This window comes from Sorghum bicolor, chromosome 10 (assembly GCF_000003195.3).
Source record: "Sorghum bicolor cultivar BTx623 chromosome 10, Sorghum_bicolor_NCBIv3, whole genome shotgun sequence".
In the NCBI taxonomy this organism is placed as follows: domain Eukaryota; kingdom Viridiplantae; phylum Streptophyta; class Magnoliopsida; order Poales; family Poaceae; genus Sorghum; species Sorghum bicolor.
The window spans coordinates 5,635,682-5,657,072 of NC_012879.2; the positions used below are offsets into that span (position 1 = coordinate 5,635,682).

General features: G+C 46.0%; 1 pseudogene; it reads right to left on the reverse strand.

The window, feature by feature from the left end:
• Window positions 3,521-19,701, reverse strand: LOC8077291 (annotated as a pseudogene).

Here is a 21,391-nt window from a genome sequence, read left to right on the forward strand (position 1 = left end):
AAGATTTTCCGTCACATCGAATCTTTAAACGCATGCATGAAGTATTAAATATAGACGAAAATAAAAACTAATTATACAGTTTGGTTGGAATTGACGAAACGAATCTTTTGAGCCTAGTTAGTTCATAATTAGATAATAATTACCACAAACAAACGAAAATACTACAGTGTCGCGATTTTTTTTTCAACGGAAACTAAACAAGACCTAAAATGGTTCAGAAACTACACGGCCAGACATTCACTGTTTGTTGGGTCTTCTGCCCAGTGGCCGTCACTCATCTCACCGGGTCAGCGATGGCAGCGGAGCTGTCAGTTCTTGTTCCTTCAATTGTCAGTATCTGTCAGAATCTCAATGCAATTATGTGATTTATGTAAGTTAAAGTAACGTAAGTTTCACCAAATTTATAATAAATAATATTAGTATTTATATCTGAATAATTTTCTTTTATAAAAAATATATTCTATAACTAGTTTTGATGGTATTTATTTTATATCTTGAAAATGAAAGTAGTTTTTATATAAATTTAGTTAAAGTTCAAATTGTGTGACAAAAAAAAAAGAATTACAGGAGGGAGTGCATCCAGCGTTTCTTGGGAGTTGGGACTAGCCAGCTAGTGGATTAGCTGATGCATATGGTCGCAACACATATCCTCTCTACTGCGCCATGCGTTCTGTGGACCGGCGGGATGACATAGAAGTTTTTGTGCACTTGCATCGTCCTAGATCACTTGATTTGCTTGTGCTCTTGCGTTGTTACAGGAGGAATTGCTGTGATGTTGGTCTGAAGAACGACTTCCGCAAGCCAAGCAAAGAGCATAAAACAATATTCCTGACTTATACCATGGTCAGGAATTACGATTTTGAGTCATGGCTTTTGGTTTGTCAGGTGCACTCGCTGCTTTCTAGATGATACACAATTAAGTTGTTTTCTTTTGGTAATTTATTTATGGCCTGGCCATAGTATCACTCTACACTCCCTCCATTCCCATAAAAAAAAAGTCGGTTAGGACAACGACATGGTCTCCAAAGTCCAACTTTGACTCCTTATTTTTATAAAAATATTTATAAAGAGCGGTATATGTATATTTTTATAAAAGTATTTTTCAAGACTACTCTATTCATATGGTTTTCATATTTTCAAACTCAACAACTTAAAAGTTATTCATGATTTATATTCCCAATTTTTGACTCAAACCTTGTCCAAAACGACTTTCTTTATGGGTATGAACAGAGTATATAATAATAGGATAACATCATCATCGTTTTTTTTATATTAAATGTAACCAATTGCCAAATTGTGGAATTCATGTCAAGAATATCCCTTTTAGACTGGAGTCAAACAAAACTACTCCTTAAAATGTTCGCCATGATCAGTGCCCCTTCCGTCCCAAATTATAGGATGTTTTGGTAACATAGCTTTTGCTACGCCTAAATGTATATTATATATGTCACAGTTAAAACACAATAGCCTATAATTTAGAATGGAGAGAGCAATTCACTTTGTCAACAAGCATAGTTATATTATACTGTCATCATGTTAAAGGTTCTCATCTTTAGCTAATTAGCTCTGCCTTTGCGAAACTACGTATTTGAGCTAATCCTAGTTTGTCGACCTCTTGGCAGTTAGGTTAACAAATAGTAATTTCTAGGTTGTCCATGTACAAAAAAGGAACCAAAATTTCCAAAGCATACCCTGGAATTCATGGCAATATATAGCATCAGTCCTAGCAGCTGTTGCAGGAAAGAGAAGACAACGAACAATACAAGTTCAGTTTCTTTTAAAGAAGGTTTCCCCTGCTTTGTATTTTAAAAGCAAAAATAGTCCACGAGTTCAGCGTTCTGGCGCGCCTGCCAATACATGACAGCCTTAAGGCAAAACCGAGTTAACTCCCACAACCTCAAAACACAGAAAATCATTTCGGCACTCCAAACTCACGTCGCTGAGGACCGAGTGCAGCGCATCCAATTGACGCAACTCTGATGATGATCCCCTCTAAGTACTCCACTCGATCTGCGGTGGTAGTAAGACTTCTTTCTCCAAAAGGCCTGATAGTTCTTCCACCCTTCTTCCAAGCTCCTGCTTTAACATCGGCACCCATCTTCTTATCATCCTGACAACCATCATCAACACACTTTTCATCCTAGTCCATGGCACACCTTGAAAACACAGTTCATTCCTTAGTTTCCAAATTGACCAAATCACAGCCGAGGATAACACATTAGTCAGTTCATGATTTTTATTGGCTAGCCATAGACGAGCCACATATTCAAAGTTCTCTCCAATTTTCAAACCCAACAAATCTGATATCATAGACCAAACTAAACTGGCCACACAACAATCAAAGAATAAATGAGTAACAGACTCTCTCTCATTGCACATCAAACAAGTAGGATCACTTACTTCCTGTCTTTTCGCTAGATTATCCCTAGTCAAAACTTTGTTGTTAGAAACAAGCCATAAGAAGAATTGCACCCTCAGAGGCACACTCAATTTCCAGATAGAGCTAACATACATTGGGGACTACACCTCTAAATGAGATCATAGCATACAAGGATTGTACTTCATATTTACCAGAAGAAGTATAACTCCATAAAATGTGATCCTCTTCTTCAGAGAAGGAGAAACCATCCATCATAGCTAATAGTTCCCACCAAAGATCCATGACACTTTCAGAGACTGTCCTCCTAAAAGTCAACTTCAAGTCGACACCATCCCACACATCACTAACAATTTTACCCTGTTGTTCATTAATAACATAAAGTGGCCAAAACAAAATAGCTAGACTAGTATTACCTATCCAAATGTCCTCCCAAAACCTAACCTTTTTTCCGTTGCCCACAATCCATTTGACACCCATATGGGCAGCCTGTGCAGCCCAGAGTACCCCTTTCAGAAAAGGGGATGCCCCAACCTCTGAACAACAGAAGATATTAGGATTTTTTATTTTATACTTAGAATCTAAAATCTGAACCCAAATGGCATTATCATTCAAATGGTATATGAAAATCCAAGCTCACAAAAGTGACAAGTTTAAACTTCTTTAATCAGGGATTCCTAGACCTCCAAAGTCTTTTTTTCTGAGCAACCAACTGCCAATTTTCTAGATGGTACTTATGTCTATCTTCTGTATTATTCCACAGGAAGTTGACTCATATGAGAATTAATCATATCGATGGCCCACCTAGGAAATCTTATGATGAAAAGAAGGTAAATAGGGATGCTCGCAAGGCAAGCCCTTAACAATGTTAACCTGCCAGCATAAGACAACAACCTACATCTCCATATATCCCGCAATTCTTTTAATTATCTTATCAATCACCGACTGTAGATCCACTCTTCTTAACTTGGTGAAATGTAGCGGCACACCTAATTAGTATTAATAAAGTGTGTTTGCATTTTTGTGGTGCCTCACTTCATCCTCGTGCCGTACGAGTTAGAGCAGCATGTGTAGGCATGGTGACAAGTCCGATCCCAAGACGGATTGAAGTGCATATGACATGATCTTTGGACAAATCTCCAAGCCTTTCATGGCCCGTACGAGTTTGAGCAACGCGAGTCCAAATATGTCATGGTGGTGTTCGATTACAAGACGAAGTGAGATGTACGACATGTTGAATAAACTACAAGCTGTAGTTGTGCAACAAGCTTTGGTTGCAATTTACAAATATGTTTGCTAGTTAATATAACGAAGAGAAAAAAAACGACATCACCCAAACCCCATAACCTTTGGTGCCAAGCGGAGCAGCGGCTCGAGCGTGTCCTTCGCGAACTTGCGCGCGAACAAGTAGCAGAAGCCGCTCGCTCCATCACCGTATCCGGTGCAGTTGTGCCCTCCGCCGCCGGCGCCGCCGGCTCTGATCTCCCTGATGAGCGCCTCCGTCGCGTCCCTCGCCCCGTGCGTGCGCGGGTGAGAGCCACCTCGCCTCCAGTCCACGTACGTGAGCGTCCGGTTGGCGTTTCGCGTCCACCCGAGCACGCTCAGCAGCGTCGGCAGGTAGTGCTCCTCCGCGAAGCAGAACCTGTGGCGCGCGCAGTACTCGCGGAACGCCGGCAAGTAGACGTCGTCCGCGACGAGCTCGACGGCGAGCGACCGCTCCATCACGAACCACTGCGAGCCCTTGCGCCACTACGCGCGCGCGATGTTGCCGCCGGCGCCGGCGCGCTGCCGCTGGCCGAAGAAAGGGTTGTACCTGTAACACCCTAGGTGTTAAGCATGCACTTAGTCTCACCAAAGCCATGCATAAGCATTTCCATCAAGCATAAGCATCATGAGCATGACACTCTTGAGCAAATTATGATTTTATGTGCTTTATTTCATGTGTTTTAAATATGTTAAAAATATGATACTTGCTCCTAAAATTGTGAAAAATTCAAATTAGGTTGATTTATGTGTGAGAAGCATTTAGAATATTTTTGTGCAATTTTTGGAGCTATGGGAATTGAGAAAATGGAATTTATACAAAAATACCCAAAAAGAATTTATTTAAAACCTAGAACTAAGTTTTAACTTGTAATTCAAATTCTGTTTGGAATTTGGTTTTGCTTGTTAAAACAAAGTTGTAGAGTTTTTATTTTGGAGCAACTTTGTTTTTGGGAGCAAGAGGTGAAAATGATTGGAAATTGGTCCAAATGAATTTATGAGAGAATTTGAGAAAAGAAATTAAAAAAAAATGGAAAAAGGAGAAAGGGGGCGCTAGCAGGCCGCGGCCTCGCTTCTGGCCCACTGGCCGAAGCCGGCTCGGCCCGCCCGCGCTCTCCCCTCCCCCTTCCCCGCGCTCGCGCCCGCGTCCGCACGCGCGGACAGCGCTCGCCGCGACGCCGTGGCACGCCGGCAGGGCTCGGCCGCCGCGTGGCGGGCATGCGACGGCGTGGAGACGCCCTGGTCGGCCACCAGGTGCCCCCGGTCGCGCTCGCCTCCGCCCCCGCTCCCATTTGCGCCCCTCAGCTCTCTCTCTCTCTCGCTCGCTCGCTCTCGCGCAGCGCTCGCCGCTCCGCCGCACGCCATAGCCGCCGACGGCTCGGAGCTCCTCTCCCGGCCAGTTCCGGCCCTCTTCTTCCCCTTCGTGACCACCACCGGCTCCGCCTCGTCCTTCCGCGTCGCGTGCTCGCGTTCTTCCGCGCTTGGTAAGCCCTGCGTGTCCGCTAGAGCTCGCCGGAGTAAGTCGGAGCTCCGGCGACCTCTCGGCTCGCGCGGTTCTCCCTCTCCTCTCTGTCTCTGCTTGCGCTCGTAGGTGCTTTGGGTCCGCCTTGACCTCGCGCACCTTTTCCCGTTAGTGGCTCGCGCTCTACCGCCGTGAAACGGCCGGACCACGGCGAGCAGCGCCGCCGCGTCCGCCATTCACGACGGCGAGGTAGTTCCGGTGCTCGTCCGGTGCCAAAGAGGGTACGGCTGGACTCGTCTCGTTCGCGCGAAGCCGTAGGTGCTCACGGTGTCGCCGGAAACCTCACCGGCGGCGAGATTCCGGCCGATCTTTGGCCGCGGGGTCCCGGGGTGGATGACAGGTGGGGTCCTCTGACTCGCGTGTCCCGCCTGTCAGTGGCTCCGAGGGAATGGATCCGGGTGCGTTTAGCGTTTTAGGTGGTTTTTCGTTTTAAAAGTTTTTCCAGAAAATGATTTAAATGTTCAAAAATCCATATCTTGATGAATATAGCTCCAAAAATGGTGAAATAAATTTTGGTGTGTTCCTTATTTCCAGATCTATATCCTAGTATGATTGCATGTCATGTTTGAGTAACTTTTCTGTGTAAGTATAATTAATCCATGTTTTTGTTAAACTTGGAAAATGCATAGTAAATGAAATATGGCTCAGAAAAATGTGAAACTTGTTTTGCTGGCTCTGCATGTGTGTTTACTCACTGAGAAAATATTGTTACATATTATTGGGTGTATAAATGAATTTATGGTAATTTAAATGCTTGCATGGCAGTACTTTATGATTTTTAATAATTAATTGAGTCATGCAATAAATCTGGAAAATTTTGTGGATGTTTCTTATGATATTAGACAAATTGTAAAAATATGAAATCTATTGTTTGACACTTATATCACAGTAGGGTGATTTTACTTGCCTTAGTAATTAATCTTGTGATTTTTGTGGCTCAAAATAAGTAACCAAAAATTATGAAAAATTCTCAGTAAACTTTATGTTTGGCTGGGAGTCTCCTGTAATTTTTGTGGAATTTATTGATGAACAGAACTGCATGTCATTTTTAATGGGCTTAGAAATGAATAAAGAAAACTATAAATGGTTGTATATATAGGTGGAATGGAATAAGTTGGGTTTGGTGTATCTTTGAAGCATCATAGAGGTTGCTGGTTGCATTTGAAAAATAATGATCAAAGAGAATGTAATAGGTGTTGGTTCAATTGTTTATTCTTGGGTGATGTTAACTACCTTGTAATAAGCATGACCAAGTGCATTACCTATGCATCATAACATGACTCCTTTGGTACTCTTTCATATAAGCATCCACTCGGGCATCTCGCACTCCACTCATGAGCATATATGCATCATACAGGCTCGCAGGAGAACGAAGTGAGACCCGAGGAACCCGAGGAGCTTCAGGAGCAGGAACCTCCGGAAGTACAAGAGCCCGGAGAGGAACTGCAAGAGTGCCCGGATCACCGACCCAGCACGTTTGAGAAAGGCAAGCCCCGGAGCATTCTAAGTCTCCCTATTCTCGCTAACTTATATAAAGTGCTATACTTATTCTACTATTTTTGCATATTACGTGATAGGAGTTGCCTGATACCGTTGCTGCATGAGTACTCCTTGTTATTCCTACTCATTCGACTACCTTGTCCTATGTAGACAGGCACGGAGTCTATGCTTAGTTTGCTTAGTCCGGTAGAAGTCGGGTGATTCCCTGTCACCTGCGAGATATAGGTGGATACCTGCTTGATTAAGCATTGGTTGCTCGGGGAAAAGAATAACCCAGGGTGGAATGAATTTGGAGACCGGGCAGGGACTTATGGTGGGTTAACCATAGTGCCCCTGTCTGTGTCGATCAAGGACCGATCGTTGACGGCCCTCTTGTCATGTTGAACGCATGCCCCACATTTAGCTGGAAGGATAAGTCGTTCCGACCGCGAAGCCTGAGCACTATCCGGGCCGGGAATCGGCCCGATGTACGCGCTGTATTGGTGATGGTCGAGGAGAACGACGAGGGCGCGGCGCGCAACCTTGGTATACCTTGGATACCTCGGTCGCCGGAACGGTCCTCGGGTACGGGCGGTGCCTGTCGAACCCGCGAATTGGTCCTGGATAGTGCAACACGGTGACCTGTAGCTCACTTGATCAGTGAGTGTGGTTTGTGTGGGGAATAAAGTCGCCAGCTGGTTAGAAATCGATTCGAATCGCCATCGCTCCTGGATAGTGAGCACTTGACTTGAGCTTCGTCATCGTAGTAATGATTATGGAACACTTGGATGGTTATGGTATGATGATGTTGGAAATGCCACATCAAATATGGGTACTACTGTTGTATCTTAATCAAGTGATTGCTCTAGTACAGGTGCTAATATAGATGACAGGTAATGATTATCAACTTGAGCTAAATACCTGAAAGGTTACTTAGTTGCAACTTAAGCTTTTTATGCAAAAAGTGTTGTCAAGCTAGCCCCACCAATAAAGCCTTGCATACTCCTTGGTGTCATATTATTTCTGGTTTATGGCGGGTAAGTCTAGCTGAGTACCTTCTCGTACTCAGGGTTCTATTCCCATGTTGTTTTGCAGATGGTCAGATGTATTATGGTTATTGCATCCTCTGTCTGTACCCAGCTATGGGGGATGACTAGACCAAGGGCGATGGTCACTCTGTCTCTTCTTTTGCTTTTGTGGGAATGACCAAACTATGGCACTGTATCAGACTTATCGTGTGTGTTGTATTTTCGAATTATGAAGCTTCCGCTACTTGAAGAACTTGGTTTGTAATAACTTTAAGCACTCCGATGTGTTCCATGAATGTTGTAATTTGGATGTACGTGTGGATGGCGACCGCTAAACTTATTACGATCTTGGCTGTATATGTGATGTGTGGTTTGAAATCCTTCGAGATTTCACGGACTACCGGGATTATATGGGCTTAAGCGTGATGGTTCGACTATGCAAATGGTCACTATTAGGCTTAATCTCCTATAATTTGGTCGGTTCTGTTACAGCTGGCATCGGAGCAAAGTTTAGCGAGTTACTGTTCATAAGTACGTTTAAAACAAAAATCTAAACCAGTTTAGTAAAAGATTTTATTAATTAATTAATAATGACCAAGGTGTTAAACTAAGTTTGGAAAACTATCTAGTGTGCCATGGTCATATCCTTTATGCCCAGTTAAGGACTCTAAGGTGGCTAGCTAAGTACTGACTTGGGGGTTAATGCATCATATTTTTATTTCGTCGCTCATACGGCGTGCAATAGTATGAGTGCCATTCATTTGAGTGGTAATGAATGGACCAATTCTTCCTCTACGCCGTGGTAAGTGGGAGTTGTGAGAGCATGATCGGATACACTGCCGGTCTAGGGGAGTGTTGTCAGGTGCTGTGTCATGCACACATGTTGGTGTGTCTTGGGAACAGTACCGCATGCTGGGAATTCCGTCCTGAGAGGCGATGCCGTCAATAGGGCGATGATGTGGGTAGTGGCACGTCACATGTATGGACGGGTGTCTGTGTGTGTGAAGTGCATGGTTTTAAATTCTTGCTCTGCATGATCACATTGTGGGTGGGCTGAAATGAGTTTTCTGCAGGTACTCTAACTACGTTCTCGCTTAGAACGCTAGTTACGTTATGAGAGAATGTTGTGTGCCACCGCATATACCGCTTAGTGTTAACCTTTGTTTTCTAAGTTTGTGAGATCGTAAGTTCGTGCATGCATCATGTTTATTTCATATCATTGCTTACTTTCCCCCTTAAGTTAACCTGTCTCAACTCTAAATAAAATAATTAAAGGTAATCCTCGCTCTTACCCGCGGTATTCCATTTGCAGCAGATGGCACGCACTAGGCTCACAGCTCGCAAGTCCACTGGTGGGCGGGCCCCTCGCCGTCCGTTGGCAGCTAGGAGCTCGCGACATAAGAGCAAGTTCCTAGAGGAGTTTGGGATGCCCACTTTGCTTTGGAGGGTGCTCAGTTCGATGGGGTATCCCGAAGGAAGGGAGCCTCGCTACTATTGGGATAAGGAGCCGCTTGGTGACGAGACCCTGGTGGGGATTGAGGCAGTTGTCCCTACCAGTGGAGGAGACCCCGCTTGGGGCGGCTGGGTGTACGAGTCCCGAGGTGTCACGCCTTTCCACGGTGCCAGCAGGGCAGCTTTCGCAGTTCTGAGGGACCTCATGGAGAGGTTTCCACAGGAGCTGGCCCACGCCTTCGCTGGGGTGTTTCCCCGGGGTGACCCTTACACTTCGGTGTGGGATCAGTCCGAGGTGAATGCTCTAGAGAGGAGTGCGGATGAGGACCAGCACAGTGACAGTGCAGCTATGAGTGCCATGTACGCGCTGATGAAGACCTATGGAGGCCTAGAGCGTTGTTTGGGTCGCTTGTCCGGGTCTCTTCTCACCGTCCAGGATGAGAAGCGTCAGATGCAGCGTGAGTTTGACTCTGAGGTTGAGAGGCTACAGGCAGAGTTGGCTCGTGTGACCAGAGAGAGAGACCAGGCAGTCCAGAAGAACAGTGAGCTGAGTCAGGACCTGCTCGCAGTACGGGAGCAGAAGGACAGGGTGACTACTGCTCACAGGAACTGCGAGCGCATGCTAGTCCATGTGCTTGGACAGAGGAATGAAGCCTGGCACGAGGAGGACACTTTGAGGGCCCGACAGCTAGAGCTAGAGCAGCAGCTAGCTAATGCCGAGGAGTACAATGAGAACTTGCATGAGGAGATCCACCAGCTGCATAACCAGCTCCACCCTCACCACCTTCCTGGAGCAGCGGAGCTAGACTCTGAGGACGAGATGGACGCGGATCCCGAGATAGGAGCAGCTGCTAGTGGTGAAGAGGATGAGGATGGCTCTGGCATGGACAGTGACCACAGCGAGTAGATGCTAGGGCTCTAGCGCTAGTCTTCCCTCTTTTGTGATGTATGTTGCGTGGCCTGTCATGTACTTTTGGATCTGGGCTGTGTAAGACTTTATGAGTTGATACGGAAAGTCCAGTGTATGTATGCTGGCAAGTTGGATGTACGCGAACCTTGTTGCGTGAATGATAAGTAATCTGTTAGTGATGTTGTGCGTGGATAATGAGTTGTTGTGCCTTTGTTTATTGTGTGAATTTATTCCCTCAGTAAATTCAGTATGGCACGATTTTACACATTTCCTACCGGTTGATGGCAACTCCTAACGATTGCTTATCATTGGCGTATGCAGATGGTACAAACACGTGGCGGGGGTAACGGCCATCCGGGTCTTGGAGCAAGTGCATCCGGAAATGGGGCTCAACGGAATGAGGATCAAGCACCAACACCACCACCACCTCCCCCGTACACTGCGGATGTGTTTTTCGCGCAGTTTCTGGGAAGCCAACGCAACATGGAACAGATGCAGCGCAATATGGAAGAAGCTTTGCGCAACATAGCTGACAACACCCGTCGTGGAGATAATCAGGGCGGTCGAGAGGTCAACCAGTACAGCTCGTTCAAGGACTTCATGGATACCAAGCCACCAATCTTTAAGGAGGCCTTGGAACCGCTCGAAGCGGATGAGTGGATCAACACCATGGAGCAGAAGTTTCGTCTTCTCCGGATGACAGAAGAACTCAAGGCTGAGTATGCGGCACATCAGTTGCAAGGACCCGCTGGGATTTGGTGGTCCCATCACCGAACCACCTACCCAGAGGGGACACCAATCACCTGGAACCGCTTCACCACCGCTTTCCGGGGAAATTACATTCCTCCTGGTATGGTTGAAATGAAGGTTGGGGAGTTCATGAGGCTGTCCCAAGGGACGAAATCTGTGAAAGAGTATCTACATGCCTTCAATAATCTCGCTCGATATGCCCCTGAGTTTGTAAACACAGAGGCCAAGAAGATTGCCAGTTTCCAGAGAGGCTTAAATCCAAAGATGCTGAAGACCATGGGTACAGGGGCCAGGGCTACTTTCAATGCCTATATCAGTGACTGTCTGACCCAAGAGAACAATAACAACAACTACAGTGCGTCCAAGTCATGCAAAAGGGCTTTTGAAGCAGGATCATCCCAGTCCAGGGCACCAGTGGCAGGGCGACAGCAGTATCGTCCTCCTGCCCCGGGTGCTAGGTTCCGACCACCGCAGAGAAGGAACACCGGGTATTCAACACAGCAGAAGCCGTACAAGGTGGCGATAGCTCCTGCCAAGCCAAAGGCCATTCAAGCTGCAGCACCTGCCGTCAATAATGCGCCCAAGGGTCCGTGCTATAACTGCCACAAGATGGGGCATTTTGCTAAGGAATGTCCCTACCCCAAGAGGCAGCAGCCAACCTATCCAGCTCGTGTGCATCATACCTCGATTGAGGAAATCCCGGAAGGAGAACCGGTAACAGCTGGTATGTTTTCTGTCAACCAACATCTTGCAGTTGTTTTGTTTGATTCTGGATCGTCGCATTCTTTCATGAGTCAAGCATTTGCACAAAAGCATGATCAGCCAGTTACCGAGTTAGGTTATGGCTATCGCATCAGCTCAGCCGGGGCCGATGTGTTGACTAATAAAACGGTAACAGGAGTTACCTTGGATATCAGTGGTCGGAGGTTCCGTGTAAACCTTGTGGTCATGCCAGGACTGGTTTTGGATGTCATCATTGGGATGAACAAAATGACTGATTGGGGCGCGGTTATAGATACCGGGAATAGAACTCTTTCCCTTAGAGACCCGCAAGGAAAGGGGGTGCTTCAGGTCAAGCTACCTAGACGGTTGGACTTCGCCAGTCTTTCATGTGCAGTACAGGTAGTCTCTCTAGAACACATACCCGTGGTATGTGAGTTCCCGGATGTGTTCCCTGAGGATTTACCAGGACTTCCCCCAGATAGGGAGGTAGAGTTTGCGATCGAGTTGATACCAGGTACAGCACCAATATCTAGAAGGCCGTATCGGATGCCCCCAAATGAACTCGCTGAGTTGAAGACTCAACTAAAAGAGTTGCTGGATAAAGGGTTCATCCGGCCAAGTTCGTCGGAGTGGGGTTGTCCAGCGTTGTTTGTGAAAAAGAAGGATCAGTCGTTGCGCATGTGCGTGGACTATCGTCCACTCAATGCAGTGACAATCAAAAATAAGTATCCCTTGCCAAGGATTGATATCCTGTTTGATCAGTTATCCAAGGCAAGAGTGTTCTCTAAGATAGATTTGAGATCCGGGTATCACCAAATCAAGATTCGTCCGCAAGATATCCCGAAGACTGCTTTTTCCACCAGATATGGGTTGTACGAGTATCTTGTCATGTCCTTTGGGTTGACAAATGCTCCTGCATACTTTATGTATCTGATGAATTCAGTCTTTATGCCAGAATTGGATAAGTTTGTTGTGGTGTTTATCGATGATATCCTGGTGTATTCAGAGAATGAGCAAGATCACGCCGAACATCTGAGAATCGTGCTGACCCGATTACGAGAGCATCAGTTATATGCCAAATTCAGCAAGTGTGAGTTCTGGTTGAAGAAAGTTCCGTTCCTAGGGCACATTTTGTCTGAAGAAGGGATTGCCGTGGATCCATCAAAAGTGCAGGAAGTCATGGACTGGAAGGCACCAATTTCTGTCTCGGAAGTTAGAAGTTTTCTTGGTCTGGCCGGGTATTATCGTCGTTTCATACCTGACTTCTCCAAGATTGCTAAGCCAATGACAAGTTTGCTACAAAAGGATCATAAGTTCGTCTGGACGGAAGGGTGTGAGTTAGCCTTCCGCACCTTGCGAAAGTTGCTAACCACTGCTCCCGTTCTGGCACAACCTAATATAGAGAAGCCTTTTGATGTGTTTTGTGACGCATCGAAGAGTGGCCTGGGGTGTGTGTTGATGCAAGATGGCAGGGTGATAGCTTATGCTTCCCGACAGCTGAGAAAGCATGAAGTCAACTATCCAACGCACGATCTTGAGTTAGCAGCTGTGGTGCATGCTTTGAAGATCTGGAGACATTATCTGCTAGGAAATAAGTGTCACATTTACACCGATCACAAGAGTTTGAAGTACATCTTCACGCAGTCCGAGCTGAATATGAGGCAACGACGGTGGTTAGAGCTAATCAAGGATTATGACCTGGAAGTTCACTATCATCCAGGTAAAGCCAATGTGGTCGCAGATGCTCTAAGTCGTAAACCCCACTATCAAATGGTTCAACCGTTGTTTGAAGATGGGTTCAATCTTATGCATCCTGAGGTCTTATATCATATACAACTCAGTTGTTCACTCGAGAGTCAAGTCATTGAAGGTCAGAAAACAGACAAGGGTATTTTCCACATCAAAGAGAAGATTAAAGATGACCCAAAGACTCAGTTTCGGGTTGATGAGAAGGGAGTACTGTGGTTTCAACAGCGGTTAGTGGTCCCGAAAGATCGGGAGTTGAAGAATCGCATCATGGATGAAGCCCATCTCTCTAAGCTTTCTATTCATCCGGGCAGCAGCAAAATGTATCAAGATCTAAGGCCCCACTTTTGGTGGACCAAGATGAAGAAAGAAATAGCCGCTTATGTGGCCCGTTGTGACACGTGTTGCAGAGTTAAGGCCATCCATATGAAACCTGCAGGTCTGTTACAACCGTTATCAGTTCCGGAGTGGAAATGGGAAGAGGTCAGTATGGACTTTATCACCGGCTTACCGACAACCAGGAAGGGGAATGACTCGATTTGGGTAATCGTAGATCGATTAACCAAGTCGGCTCATTTCATTCCAGTCAAGAACACATACAGACCTCCCGAGTATGCTGATATATATATGGCTGAGATCGTCAAATTGCATGGTATTCCCAAAACCATCGTATCGGATAGAGGACCGCAGTTCACTGCCCACTTCTGGGAGCGCATGCATAAGAGCTTGGGGACCAGTCTGATAAGAAGCACGGCGTATCATCCCCAGACTTCAGGTCAAACCGAGAGGCTAAATCAAGTGTTAGAAGATATGCTGAGGGCCTGTGTGCTATCATCCAAGGGATCATGGGAATCATGGTTACCTCTGGCTGAGTTCTCCTACAATAATAGTTATCAAGAGAGCATCAAGATGGCCCCGTTTGAAGCTTTGTATGGTCGGAGATGTCGAACTCCATTAAACTGGGTGGAACCTGGTGAAAGGAGATACTATGGTATCGACTTTGTGAATGATGCCGAGAAAAAGGTGCAGATTATACAACAACATATGCAAGCAGCACAGTCACGACAGAAGAGTTATGCTGATAAAAGAAGAAGGCCACTTGAATTCAACATAGGTGACTATGTGTACCTCAAGGTTACACCAATGAAGAAAGTTCAACGTTTCCGAGTTCGAAGCAAGCTTGCACCCAGATACGTGGGACCGTACCAAGTGCTAGAGAGGAAAGGCCCAGTGGCCTATAAGATTCAGTTACCTGAAGAGATGAGCTCGATCTTTCCGGTCTTCCATGTGTCGCAACTACGGAAATGTTTGAAAGTGCCTGAGCAAAGAGTTGAACCTCGAGGAATCAAGATAAAGGCAGACCTGGAGTATAAGGAGCAGCCGGTGGGGATTGTGGATACCAAGGAGCGAGTAACCCGAAACAGAGTCGTCAGAACATATAAGGTGGTGTGGAGTCATCATGACGATAGGGATGCCACCTGGGAAACGGAGGATTACTTAAAAACAGTTTATCCAAAATTTCACAAGAAATGGTTAGTAACCCAAAATCTCGGGACGAGATTTCCCTAAGGGGGGAAGGGCTGTAACACCCTAGGTGTTAAGCATGCACTTAGTCTCACCAAAGCCATGCATAAGCATTTCCATCAAGCATAAGCATCATGAGCATGACACTCTTGAGCAAATTATGATTTTATGTGCTTTATTTCATGTGTTTTAAATATGTTAAAAATATGATACTTGCTCCTAAAATTGTGAAAAATTCAAATTAGGTTGGTTTATGTGTGAGAAGCATTTAGAATATTTTTGTGCAATTTTTGGAGCTATGGGAATTGAGAAAATGGAATTTATACAAAAATACCCAAAAAGAATTTATTTAAAACCTAGAACTAAGTTTTAACTTGTAATTCAAATTCTGTTTGGAATTTGGTTTTGCTTGTTAAAACAAAGTTGTAGAGTTTTTATTTTGGAGCAACTTTGTTTTTGGGAGCAAGAGGTGAAAATGATTGGAAATTGGTCCAAATGAATTTATGAGAGAATTTGAGAAAAGAAATTAAAAAAAAAATGGAAAAAGGAGAAAGGGGGCGCTAGCAGGCCGCGGCCTCGCTTCTGGCCCACTGGCCGAAGCCGGCTCGGCCCGCCCGCGCTCTCCCCTCCCCCTTCCCCGCGCTCGCGCCCGCGTCCGCGCGCGCGGACAGCGCTCGCCGCGACGCCGTGGCACGCCGGCAGGGCTCGGCCGCCGCGTGGCGGGCATGCGACGGCGTGGAGACGCCCTGGTCGGCCACCAGGTGCCCCCGGTCGCGCTCGCCTCCGCCCCCGCTCCCATTTGCGCCCCTCAGCTCTCTCTCTCTCGCTCGCTCGCTCTCGCGCAGCGCTCGCCGCTCCGCCGCACGCCATAGCCGCCGACGGCTCGGAGCTCCTCTCCCGGCCAGTTCCGGCCCTCTTCTTCCCCTTCGTGACCACCACCGGCTCCGCCTCGTCCTTCCGCGTCGCGTGCTCGCGTTCTTCCGCGCTTGGTAAGCCCTGCGTGTCCGCTAGAGCTCGCCGGAGTAAGTCGGAGCTCCGGCGACCTCTCGGCTCGCGCGGTTCTCCCTCTCCTCTCTGTCTCTGCTTGCGCTCGTAGGTGCTTTGGGTCCGCCTTGACCTCGCGCACCTTTTCCCGTTAGTGGCTCGCGCTCTACCGCCGTGAAACGGCCGGACCACGGCGAGCAGCGCCGCCGCGTCCGCCATTCACGACGGCGAGGTAGTTCCGGTGCTCGTCCGGTGCCAAAGAGGGTACGGCTGGACTCGTCTCGTTCGCGCGAAGCCGTAGGTGCTCACGGTGTCGCCGGAAACCTCACCGGCGGCGAGATTCCGGCCGATCTTTGGCCGCGGGGTCCCGGGGTGGATGACAGGTGGGGTCCTCTGACTCGCGTGTCCCGCCTGTCAGTGGCTCCGAGGGAATGGATCCGGGTGCGTTTAGCGTTTTAGGTGGTTTTTCGTTTTAAAAGTTTTTCCAGAAAATGATTTAAATGTTCAAAAATCCATATCTTGATGAATATAGCTCCAAAAATGGTGAAATAAATTTTGGTGTGTTCCTTATTTCCAGATCTATATCCTAGTATGATTGCATGTCATGTTTGAGTAACTTTTCTGTGTAAGTATAATTAATCCATGTTTTTGTTAAACTTGGAAAATGCATAGTAAATGAAATATGGCTCAGAAAAATGTGAAACTTGTTTTGCTGGCTCTGCATGTGTGTTTACTCACTGAGAAAATATTGTTACATATTATTGGGTGTATAAATGAATTTATGGTAATTTAAATGCTTGCATGGCAGTACTTTATGATTTTTAATAATTAATTGAGTCATGCAATAAATCTGGAAAATTTTGTGGATGTTTCTTATGATATTAGACAAATTGTAAAAATATGAAATCTATTGTTTGACACTTATATCACAGTAGGGTGATTTTACTTGCCTTAGTAATTAATCTTGTGATTTTTGTGGCTCAAAATAAGTAACCAAAAATTATGAAAAATTCTCAGTAAACTTTATGTTTGGCTGGGAGTCTCCTGTAATTTTTGTGGAATTTATTGATGAACAGAACTGCATGTCATTTTTAATGGGCTTAGAAATGAATAAAGAAAACTATAAATGGTTGTATATATAGGTGGAATGGAATAAGTTGGGTTTGGTGTATCTTTGAAGCATCATAGAGGTTGCTGGTTGCATTTGAAAAATAATGATCAAAGAGAATGTAATAGGTGTTGGTTCAATTGTTTATTCTTGGGTGATGTTAACTACCTTGTAATAAGCATGACCAAGTGCATTACCTATGCATCATAACATGACTCCTTTGGTACTCTTTCATATAAGCATCCACTCGGGCATCTCGCACTCCACTCATGAGCATATATGCATCATACAGGCTCGCAGGAGAACGAAGTGAGACCCGAGGAACCCGAGGAGCTTCAGGAGCAGGAACCTCCGGAAGTACAAGAGCCCGGAGAGGAACTGCAAGAGTGCCCGGATCACCGACCCAGCACGTTTGAGAAAGGCAAGCCCCGGAGCATTCTAAGTCTCCCTATTCTCGCTAACTTATATAAAGTGCTATACTTATTCTACTATTTTTGCATATTACGTGATAGGAGTTGCCTGATACCGTTGCTGCATGAGTACTCCTTGTTATTCCTACTCATTCGACTACCTTGTCCTATGTAGACAGGCACGGAGTCTATGCTTAGTTTGCTTAGTCCGGTAGAAGTCGGGTGATTCCCTGTCACCTGCGAGATATAGGTGGATACCTGCTTGATTAAGCATTGGTTGCTCGGGGAAAAGAATAACCCAGGGTGGAATGAATTTGGAGACCGGGCAGGGACTTATGGTGGGTTAACCATAGTGCCCCTGTCTGTGTCGATCAAGGACCGATCGTTGACGGCCCTCTTGTCATGTTGAACGCATGCCCCACATTTAGCTGGAAGGATAAGTCGTTCCGACCGCGAAGCCTGAGCACTATCCGGGCCGGGAATCGGCCCGATGTACGCGCTGTATTGGTGATGGTCGAGGAGAACGACGAGGGCGCGGCGCGCAACCTTGGTATACCTTGGATACCTCGGTCGCCGGAACGGTCCTCGGGTACGGGCGGTGCCTGTCGAACCCGCGAATTGGTCCTGGATAGTGCAACACGGTGACCTGTAGCTCACTTGATCAGTGAGTGTGGTTTGTGTGGGGAATAAAGTCGCCAGCTGGTTAGAAATCGATTCGAATCGCCATCGCTCCTGGATAGTGAGCACTTGACTTGAGCTTCGTCATCGTAGTAATGATTATGGAACACTTGGATGGTTATGGTATGATGATGTTGGAAATGCCACATCAAATATGGGTACTACTGTTGTATCTTAATCAAGTGATTGCTCTAGTACAGGTGCTAATATAGATGACAGGTAATGATTATCAACTTGAGCTAAATACCTGAAAGGTTACTTAGTTGCAACTTAAGCTTTTTATGCAAAAAGTGTTGTCAAGCTAGCCCCACCAATAAAGCCTTGCATACTCCTTGGTGTCATATTATTTCTGGTTTATGGCGGGTAAGTCTAGCTGAGTACCTTCTCGTACTCAGGGTTCTATTCCCATGTTGTTTTGCAGATGGTCAGATGTATTATGGTTATTGCATCCTCTGTCTGTACCCAGCTATGGGGGATGACTAGACCAAGGGCGATGGTCACTCTGTCTCTTCTTTTGCTTTTGTGGGAATGACCAAACTATGGCACTGTATCAGACTTATCGTGTGTGTTGTATTTTCGAATTATGAAGCTTCCGCTACTTGAAGAACTTGGTTTGTAATAACTTTAAGCACTCCGATGTGTTCCATGAATGTTGTAATTTGGATGTACGTGTGGATGGCGACCGCTAAACTTATTACGATCTTGGCTGTATATGTGATGTGTGGTTTGAAATCCTTCGAGATTTCACGGACTACCGGGATTATATGGGCTTAAGCGTGATGGTTCGACTATGCAAATGGTCACTATTAGGCTTAATCTCCTATAATTTGGTCGGTTCTGTTACAGTACCGCACGTCGCTGTGGTGGTTGAAGAAGCTGTCGACGAAGCTGGTGTTGGAGCCGGTGAGCAGGGCGTACACGGTGGTGAAGTTGTAGAGCGGGATGCACGACTCCGAGACCAGCGCGAACCGCTGGTTGCCGACGTCCAGCAGCGCGTTCGCCACCAGCCGCCGCGCGGCGTCCACCAGGGTCACGTCTCCCCAGGACGTGTTCTGCAGCCATGCCATGCTCGATCGTCATTTCGTGCGAAATTCTTCACTTTGTCAGTGGCAGGGAAGCAACCTTTTTACATTATATATATATATATATACACCTGGCTTGGGATCATGCGATTGTAGAACACGGAGTCGTCCGGCGGCGAGCCGGTGTAGGACGGGTCCGCGTGCACGTAGATGGAGTAGAGGCCGTCGTGCCCTTCGAAGAACTTCTCCCACAATGGCCGCAGCGGCAGGTCACCCCTTGCGAGGAACAAGAAGGCAACCTTTGGCACGCGGTGGTACGGCGTGGCGCGGACCTTGGGCGACATGGACGCCAACCAGAACAGCTCCTCGTCGGTCATGTTGTTCCTCTTGACACTGCTAAGAGATGTCGAAGGTGTAGGTGGAGGAGGCGGCGGCTGTAGGGCCGGAGGTGGTGGTGACGGCGGAAACAATAATGGAGGTGGTGATGGTGACGATACGCTGGCAGAGGGCAACGGCGGCAAGAAAGGGAGGTAGAAATTTGGGAACTTGGCGTTGGAGGTGATGGCCAGGACAAAACCCAAGGAGAAGCAGAGAAGCATAGGCACCACCATGCTGAGAGGAGATTCCTTCCTACGCGATGAGACACCTGGGCGGATGGGCATGCTTGTGTCGTTCATGGTTTAGCCGCAGCCCGCAGGCTAGCAGCGGCATGTGTGATCCACAGAACATGCAGGAACCTTATAACTTGTTTATATACCATATATACCACACCAATAATGCCAGTATATATATAACGGTGACGATGCATCCACTTTGCTTCCTCTGCAAATTAACATGCGTCGCTTGTGGTTGCAAAAGTTTGTGGTGTTGACTTCTAATTTGTTTGAACATTATATTAGTCGTCGGACATATGTAGGAAGCTAGTATATCAGTGGCACATTTATCATATTTCTTAGCATTTATTTCTCAACTGTTAAAATATGCACAATAAGATGACAAATACTCTCTCCGTCCTAAATTATAAGTCATTCTATTTTTTCAAGAGTCTATATCTCAATTTTGACCAAAATTAAGAGAGAATTATAAATATTAATGGCATCAAATAGATATATTATAAAAATATAATTAACAAAGAATATAATAATACTTATTTGGTATAAAAATATTGTTATTTTTACTATATAAATTTGATCAAATTTGAGATGCTTTGACTATTAAATAAAATTAAAATGATCTATAATTTAGGATTGAGGGAGTATATATAGGAGCAGAAGCCTGAAAATTCAAACCTTATGCTGCCTTATCCTGCTCCTCGTTCTAGCTAGAGCCAAAGTAGACTTCACAATCTATTGCCGTAGTGGGATCGGATCACCCTAAACGCAACATGTTGAAACGTTGACTTGTAAGAAGTAAGAACTAAGCAAATACTAGCACTTTTGAGTGTCAAAATTTTCACGCGTACCTACACATGATCTAAGTAAATCCAAGTAGTTTGGATGTCGGCTGCATGTGACCGTTTCCATGCCCAGTAGACACAAAGCTTCTGTTGTATGTAGGTCAGGCAAAGTTTGCCTGCCAAATTCCTATAATGGTGAAAAATATTGGGAGTACCTAATCAGGGACGAAGGCAGGAAAAAATTTAGGGGGGGCTGAACAAAAGTTCTACATCGACTTAGCTCTACTATTATCCCTGTTAAATATACATTAATGATGAAGTTTACAAAATATATCTAAAAAATAAAGTTCTCAGCCCACCCTACCTTATAAATTTGTGTCTAAAATTAGAAGGAGGGCACTAGGAATTCAACTGGGCCAACAGCGGTAGGGGGGGCTGGAGCCCCCCTAGCCCCACTGCTGGCTTCGTCCCTGTCCCTAATTGACTACCAAACATAGCAGATGCTGGATCTGTATATCAAATCGGAGGTTAGAGTCGACGACGTACGATGACCTGCTGATCCAGATGCCAGTCACGGTGGCGGCCACGAACGAAGAAGACTAGGACATCAGGCGCCCTTCGGACGCCATGCAATGACTCACAGAAGGCAAGCCAATCTATATCTCATACAGGTACTCTCTCCATCTTAGAATAGAGTGCATTCTGGCATTTGAAAGGTGTCATTAGATGCAATGGGGGTGGCGGCGGCGGCGGTGGGAATGGAGAGATAACGGAGAGAAGAGAATGAGGACGAGACTGGGTAGCTAGGGCTGGGGATGGGAGTGGGGGTCCTCTGCAAAATGATGCGGGATAATTTCTGTAAAATCACAAAAATCTCAACTTTTTCTTCTTGATGTTGAAATAAAATTTACATAAAATGTCTATACATAAAATACGTGAACGCATGTACTGTTCACCCCGGCTGGAATTGCGGGTTTGTTTTCCAAAATATGAAGGGATTTTATGCAAAACAACCAAGG